Here is an 8,654-nt window from a genome sequence, read left to right on the forward strand (position 1 = left end):
AGAAAACACAGCATTTAGCTGACCTCCCACAATACATCACTTGTATAGCTTTCGCTCCGTCTTTCCAAAAGGCCATTTAGCTTAACAGTCTCTTCCATTTTTCATTTCCTTATGTTACAGGTGCTGCGGGGATGATTTTCAAAAGAACAATGGAATGACATTTTACCTGACTTTGGAAATGAATTCACAGCGGGGGTTTCGCAGTCTCACGCCTTTTGTGCCTTTAGATTTGCCTTCCATAATACAGGATGGGTGGTAAGATGCTGTAACGAAGCAATAGACCATTTAAAATGAGAGAATGCATGCAATTTTCTGTCCTACAACAATTTCCTGAAGCCATTAGTAAACTGTTTATATGTCTGTGTTTGTAACAAAAGGTGGACTAATTGAATTTTCAGAAATTTAAGCAAAGATGAAATGAATTGGCCTCCATTGCAGTTTAACTAAATGCCAAAAAAAATTACACGTACAAAATAATGACTTTAAAAACCCTTTGAAGAAAACACACCTTGTAGCTGTATGATAAATATTTAGACAATATACATTTCAGCCCTGTAAGAAGCTAAAATATTTGGTTTACATGAAATAGAATGAATGAAAAAGGGGCAAAAAAATGAGTGTTTTCCTGGAAATGTGGAGTGGAGTTTGTTAATCTGTATCTCAGTATTGGTTGTGGCTGTTCTTTACTAACAGTGATAATGATGGGTCATTCCGTGAAGGTCAGTTGCTTGTGGAAGAGTTTGTTGGCATCTTCAGGGACTTTAAACTCATGAAGCATGAAAGTGATGGGACAAGGGTGATGGCTTCAAGCTGAACAAGGGCAGGGTTAGGTTAGTTGTTAGGAAGAAATTCTTTACTCTGAGGGTGGGGAGGCCCTGGAACAGGGTGCCTGGAGAGGCTGTGGGAGCCCCATCCCTGGAGGTGTTCAAGGCCAGGTTGGATGGGGCTTTGGGCACCCTGGGCTAGTGAGAGTGTCCCTGCCCATGGGCTCTGAGGTCCCTTCAAACCCAAACCATTCTATGACTCCGTGAAATTGCTGACAAATTTTGGGGAGGTATTTGCATTTTAAAATGTAGAGCTGGTGGTGATTTGGAACATCATGGAACATCAGCTGGTTTGTGAATGGCCAACAAAATATGATCCATTGCTGAAAAATCTCTTTAAGTACTTAGCCAATGAAGGAAATATTCTTTAATTCTATGAAATTAATCCTAAGTGGGACTTCAGTACCAGAACTTCCACTTTGATGATTTTTTTCATGCTTGATAGATAGTGATATTCAACTAATAACATTAATAACCTTACTATTTACAGGTAATTATCCCTATAAATGAGCTGTGATGGTGGGAAAACATCTGTTTCCTTTTTAGAATAAGTGTACACTTGCCCTTAAACAAGGTGAAAATTTGGTGTGATAACCAAGGACTGAATTGCTATTTTTTTTTCTGCAGTGCTACATCCTCTGCAATTAGATAACAGCTTAAATTATGATTACTGCCTTTTTATGTATCACTGTGCATATTGTTAGAATGTTGGTTTTGTTAATCTCTCTGCTTTGTCTGATGTTTCAGGCATTAGGCAAATAACAGGGTTCATGTATGTGAGATTTTTTTCAAAGATGTTTTATTCTTTTGCTTGTGAAATCCTTTGATGGAGACACCCTTCCAGTGAGCTTCACCATCACTGCTTCCTCCTTGGAGTCTCAGACCCACACTGTGTATATCCCCCCACACATTCACCCAGACCTCTCCAACTTCCAGGGACACACACAGAGCATGCAAGCAGAATAAACCTCTCAACTGAGAGCTGGTTTGATGGCAGCTGAATATTCAGCTAGTACTTGAAACTGTGGTTATCAAACACCTGAAACATCTTGTGCAGAGAGAGGATTTCCATCTGTCAGAAGGCGTATTGCCCTCCCGCTCCCAGCGGAGGTTTTCACCATCGCTTTATCCGAAGCCCTTTAAAGCTGGTAGTCAGTTCAGCGTTTCACTAGATTCTCTCAGGTAGAGGAATCCTCTTCATGTGATGGTTATGCTAGTAAAGAGAAAATACTACTCTGTGCACAGTTTTGTACGTGTCAGAGTTACCTGACAGAGTCTCCTTAGCCATGCAGTTGGCAGCAGGGTCCTTTGTTTCCCTTCTGACAGAGACAAACTGGCAGCTGGATGGGGCAATGGGGGAATCCAAACACCTCCCTGAGGCTGTAGCTGCACTCCCAAAGGGAGTGGCTGTACCGTGAGGAGGCAGTCACAGGTTCTCATGTTGGGAAACGCTGTGAGAGCAAGACAGGGATGGTCATCCATCTGCATGTTTGAAACCACAGGACCTGGAGGTGGCAGCTGTAATCCTCGCCTACAGACAGCTGTGAGCTCGGTGCGGCTGGCGTGTCCGATGAGAGTTGTAAAGCCAGATTCTCTGTGATTTTCCAGCTCTTTCATGTCTCCCATGTTCTTCAAAGTGGCTGAAAAGCAGCTAAAGGGTTTCTTGAGACTTCGGTCAGGGTGTGAACGTTCTGAAGCATCACGCCCGGAGATGGTAAAGAACATGCCGAGGCAGACTGAAAGCACAGCTACTCCTGCTGCGCCTAACACACCATCACCTATGGGACGTAGGCTGCTCTAACCTATCTGAGGGTCAAGGACTGTGAAAGTCCCACAAAAGCCAGAGCAAAACAAGAACTGTGGAAGTCTAAGAGCACGTCCAGAGTGGCTGTTCTTCTGCTCCCCCAGGCAGAAATCCAGCAGAGTTGGGCGTTTATGTCCGTTATATGTATTTTATGGCCATTACATTGGAGTGTGTATTTTCTCGCCCCATCTTTGCAGTGCAAACACCTTTGGATTGCAGTGGTGCAATACTCAATGTCACTGTCAAAAAACCATTAGGGGATTATTTTAACAATATAACTTTCAGGCCAAGAAACAGAAAAAAACTAAGTAAGAAGACTACAAAGGAAGTGTACGCAGGTTCTACTAAATATCACAGAATCACATGGTTGGAAAAGACCTTTAAGATCATCTGGTCCAACTGTTCCTGTCCTATGATAAACCACATCCCTGAGCACCTCATCTACCTGTCATTTAAATACATCCAGAGTTGGTGACTCAACCCCCTCCCTGGGCAGCCTGTTCCAGTGCTCAATAACCTTTTCAGAAGGATTTTCCCTCACATCTGAACTGACCCTGCCCTGGTGCAGCTTGAGCCCATTGCCCCTTGTCCCATCTCCTGTCCCCTGGCTGAAGAGACCATTGCCCACCTCTCTGCACCCTCCTGGCAGGGCAGTGGAGGTGGGGAGAAGGTCTCCCCTCAGCCTCCTCTTCTCCAGGCTCAACACCCCCAGCTCCCTCAGCCGCTCCTCAGAGGATTTGCCCTCCAGCCCCTTCCCCAGCCTGGTTGCCCTTCTCTGGACATGCTTGAGGACCTCAATGTCCTTCTTATGGTGAGGAGCCCAGAACTGGACCCAGCACTCGAGGTGCAGCCTCACCAAGGGGCACAATCCCTTCCCTGTACGTGCTGGCCACACTGTCTCTGATACAAGCCAGGATGCTGTTGGCCTTCTTGGCCACCCGGGCACACTGCTGGCTCATGTTCAGTCGCAGTCACCCAAGACCCCCAGGTCCTTCTTCACCAGCAGCTCTCCAGCCCCTCTGCTCCCAGCCTGTAATGCTGCTCGGGGTTGTTATGTCCCAAGTGCAGGTCTCTGCCCTTGGCCCTGTTAGGTCTAGGTTTCTTCCCTTTTCTTGCAAGTTCCACTCACTGTCCTTTTTTCTTTGGCATTCTTATCCCCCTTCTTGTAAAAACATGCATTTTGTTGACAGCTGTCCTGTGGCTGTTTGTAGCCACGACTGCCAGCACGCTTACCAGGTGTGCTTGAGCAGTAAAACTTCACAAAGAGAAAAAAGCCTAAACCTCTGAGCGGATGGAGTGAAAGTTCTGATAAATGACGATAGGAAGTATTGTACTTGGAGGTGAAAAAAACCTCAGAGAGGTCTTGGTTTCAGAGCCTTTGCTGCGTCTCCTTCACTCTCTGTCAATGTTAGCTCTGACTCAGGGATACGTTTGCGCTGCCATCATCTGCTGAGGTTACCTGCCTTCTTTCCCCAGACAAACTGCAGCCATGTGAAGCCTCCAAAAGCCTCAAACAGAATCAGGAATGTTTTCCCCAAGATTAAGGACGATATTGTTGTAAATGTCACCGTATTAACTCCCCTGAACCTTCCTGAGAGCTGAGTGATTTTTCTGCATGGATAATGGCAGCAGCATGCTCTGTGTACACAGTGTAAGACAGTGCTTGTAACTTACGCTCAGTACTCTGCATTTTAAACTGAACCCAAATTTATTAACTGAATCTAAATGAATGTAAACCCATTTACATTATTTTACATAGTATATGGGACCAATTTAATTGTCTCTGTTGGTTAATGTATACATGTATAAAGCTGCCACTGCTCACACTCTGAGTAGGAGTTGCTGAACGGAGCTCTACATAAACAGACAGGGCTACTTAGACCTTCTCTGGCAATACTGTCTAGAACTATATATACATTGATCTTTTTGCTAAGATGGATGCTGACAGAACCAATAAGAACAAGGGAGAAAGAAAAAGAAACGTTACAGCTAGTAAGACTCAATGAAATTACTCCCCTGTACACTGGCAAAAGATCTCACCACCTCATTAACACAAAGACAACCAAAAAATTTCTTTAAAATAAATCAATAAAGGAAAGATCAAACCCCTATCTCTGATAAATCTTTTTTTGAGGCTTCCACCAGCTGTGGATACATCAGATCTGTGCTAACCTTCACCTGAAAACTAAGGACGTCTCTTGGGGGGGCCTGAGAGCAGTGCAAACCACGGTGGTTTCCAGAGCAGGTTCAGGAATCCCTAGCAGAACCCGTTTCTTCACAGCTGTCAGATCAGCATGGTGTAACTGGAGCTCTGCTCACCACCACAGCTGTTTTTCCCAGTGTCACTTCTGTGCACCCCTTTGAAGTGCAGCTCCCCAGAGCCACAGAAGTGTTTGGAGCAGCTCCGGACCTGGCTTCAGGGCCCGTCTTTAATTTACATCAGCAACTGTAAAGCTGCCTCTCGCCGACACTGATTTACAGCTCTATTTGTAAGAGCAGCAGTCACACAGGAATGGGTCTTGGCCCCTTTTCTCAGAAGGGTACACTCATCTCTAAGCTGTCTGGGTTCTCCGGATTTATGTAAAAGCAACACTCCTAAGGGCTACCTAAAGGACACGGGGTCTCTGTGACTAGGTATGCCCTTCAGCTACCATTGCCAAAATGGAGTTTTTCCTCACTTTCTATTCTCGTTATCCAACACAATTTCTGTTTATAGTCCCACTTGCTTTCTGTGCCGTGCTGTCTGTCACTAGTGTTGAATATGGGTTTTGCACACATGCCAAATAGTTTGTTGCTTGGCGAGAGTTCACTGGCAAGAGAATTTGCTTCTACGCATAGTAATAGGCATGTTTGGCTAATAGGCTCTTTGTCTGAAAGCTTTTGCATATTCAGAGCTGCTCATTTGTCACGCTAGCCCGACCTCGGCAGCAGATATTAAAGAAGAGTCATAAGTATGTCCTGTTCCTGCTAGAATGCCAGCTGAAGCAAGGAATAGCTGCTTCATGAGGAACTAGTCATCTGCTGCTCTAACTTCACAAGCGTTGTCCAACCATGCTTATTTTGACTGTAGTTCTCCTGCCCATCACTGCTTTTTTGGCCTTTGGAATCGTGGTACTTTGTTGTCCATGGTCTCTCTGAGTACATTTAATATTGGAATGGGCAACTCGGACGATGCGAAAGTTTTGGGATGGCAGATTCGATAAACTGGCACATGTGATGCTGACAGCTTAGGATCTCTTCTGGTTTTACACTTAAAAAGGGGGATTTACACTTAAAAGGAGGGATTTTTTTTTCCTTATTTTGATGGGTGTGTGAACCTGTGCCTTCAGCTGGAAGCCCTGCACTGAAGTTCTGCACTCAGCTGAATGTGCCATGCTCAGTGCATCAGTGGGCAGGTGATACCCACACTACCTGGTACGTCTTTCTAATCTGTGCAACGAAGGGAGCAGTAGTAAGTTCCATGGCATGCGTAGACAGGACTTTTCCTATTTTAATTAGACTGTACAGGTTACTTTTTGAACAGGAATAGTCAAAACAGCGTGTTGCAGGAACAGGCAAAAACCTAACTGAAAGCGATTAAGTCAGAAATAAAACTTTTCCACTGCAAAGCACCTAAAAATAGAAATCCCAAAGCGGCCAGTGCCACACAGCTGCCCCATCCTCACAGAGAACCAAGATCTGCAGCAGTGTGTGTTACAGCACCATCTAGTGCCTCTTATCCCAGCAATACAGTAAATTAATTTGATTTTCCACTTAATTCAAGTATGTAGGTGGAGAAGAGGGAGTGCATCGGCTGCTTCTACATTCTGACAACTTTTTCTCTCTCAGCTATTGCTGAGATAGGACAGAGCTGGGGGATGTAAACGTGCTTGGGCATTTGACACTGTGAGGATTTTATCTGTTAGCTTCTCTTGTTCTACCAGTCAGGTAGTTTTTCCTTCTGAGGATAGTGAGGAAGGGGGCACAGGAGTGCATGTGCTGAGAAAATAGGAGGAAAAGTACTGCAGTTAAACAGCGACCTGGCCGACTGGTGTATTTTGTGAGGGAAGAGATGCATTTTTGGTAGAGCATGTATTCAGTTTGGTGTGTATGAAGGACTGATGTATGAAGGGAGGTTGGTGTTTGCTTGCAAAGACCTTTTGTTGAGAACTGCACCCATAATTTTCGTACTTGTCTCAGGGAACCAGCTCCCTAAGCCTTGGTTTTCTCCATCCCAAGTATGATCCCCCAGCAATGCCAAACGAAATCCTAACCCTTGCTATGTCTCAGTATCCTTTAAGCTGCTGTCCTTTTCCGTGGTTTTTTTCCTCTTGAAACATCCTCTGACCACCAGTAACTTTGCAGTTAGCCAACCATCAACTGCAAGATGCAAAAGAGACAATGTGAATTTGGGCATTCCTGCAAGGTCTGGTAGTGTGGTATTTAGATTTCATTTCTAAATCAACGTTCTTATAGACGGCCCTCTGAAAATAAAAATGAAAACTCACCACAGCTGGCTGTGTGTATCTTTGATAAACAGCTGCTAAAGAGGAAAAAAAGCCCCTCATTGCATTGAAGTGCTCTGACTTCATCTAAATTACAGTCACTTGGGCGACTCACAGACAGATTGGCACTGAGCAGATTAACTTCGGGATATACATACACTCGCCCTCGACAAATTTAATATAATACCTTGGAATTTACACAGTTGCTCGTCAGTCCACAACCTGCTGCTTTCTGTCTTTAACCTGACCCAGGGTTAATACTTCTGGAGGAACATGAAATGCCTCCCAGTGAGTCCAGTCTGAGTTTGGGAATGCGACATGTCATGGATTGGAGTGTGAGAATAATGACTCTCCCACTGTCCAAGCTAAAGATTGTCTTTTGTGATAAAAACATAAATATTTATATGGTAAATGTATTTTTGAGCAGGTTTAGGTTAAAAACCTAAAACTAGTCATACCTTAGCATGTCTAATAATTAACCCGGCAGTAACATGTAACCTAACAGAAGTCACATATCTCAGGCTTCACAGTGTCTTCACTATGCCCCTGTAGGAAAGGCTGGTGGAGAGTAACGTCTGTAATTTATAGTCAGAGACTAAATTAGAGTTAATGCCCCATTTGGGGGTTGGATTTAGTTTTAAGACACTAGCTAGAATTATAAATGCTGCACACAAATATAGTTTTTAGCAGTGTTGAGGTTATAAAGAGATACAGTATCATCCAAAATAAGAACTAGGGAACTCTTGGGTTTTGGTCCCACAGTTTCCGATGCTCGCAATCTTGATTATTGTTTTTCTTTAAAAAAACCCAACAAAACCCCACACCAAAAAAAAAAAACAACCCAACAAACAAGCACCAGGCCAGCTCCTTCAGTCATATGAATTATTTAAGAATCTCAGTAGCCATCAAAACCTAAACTCTGTCCCTCATGACTACAGAAACAGGCTTAAAAGTATGACTCAGGTGTACCCTCAGCAATTAAGTAAAAACCCAACAGAAATCAAAATAGATTAATATATGAAAAGAAGCCAAAAATATTTAGTATAATGGTTTTTAATCAAACCCCAGGGTTTGGAGAAGTGGCTCATACTTTTTTGTCAATACTTCAGTTTGCCAGACTGCAATCTAGCCTGACAACAAAATTTGATTTTTTTTTATTATGCTGTATGTAACAGATACAATACTCTGGAGTTATGTATATAACACTGAGATGATGCAGAAAAAGTTATAGAATCATAACTTAATAATTTCAGTGATTATTGTATTTTTCCAAATGCTTAATGTAGCATCACAGGCATGTGTGTGACACGTTTGGCAAATGTGATACTGAGTGCTGCTCTCAAGACATACTCAGTTCAGTGCAGAGCGTGAGTATTTTGAAATTTCCTACCTAGGATGGTAAGGAAATTAGGTTGCTATTTATCTTTAAAATATGTATTTCTCTGAAACGCTTTAGTTTTGGAAAATAAGTTTCAAAAAGGTATTTTGCTTGCTGGCTAATCGATGGTTTACTCTGTCACTGGCCCAGGAGGAGTCTTACTG

Source organism: Gallinula chloropus (genome assembly GCF_964237585.1).
Source record: "Gallinula chloropus genome assembly, chromosome: 12".
NCBI lineage: Eukaryota > Metazoa > Chordata > Aves > Gruiformes > Rallidae > Gallinula > Gallinula chloropus.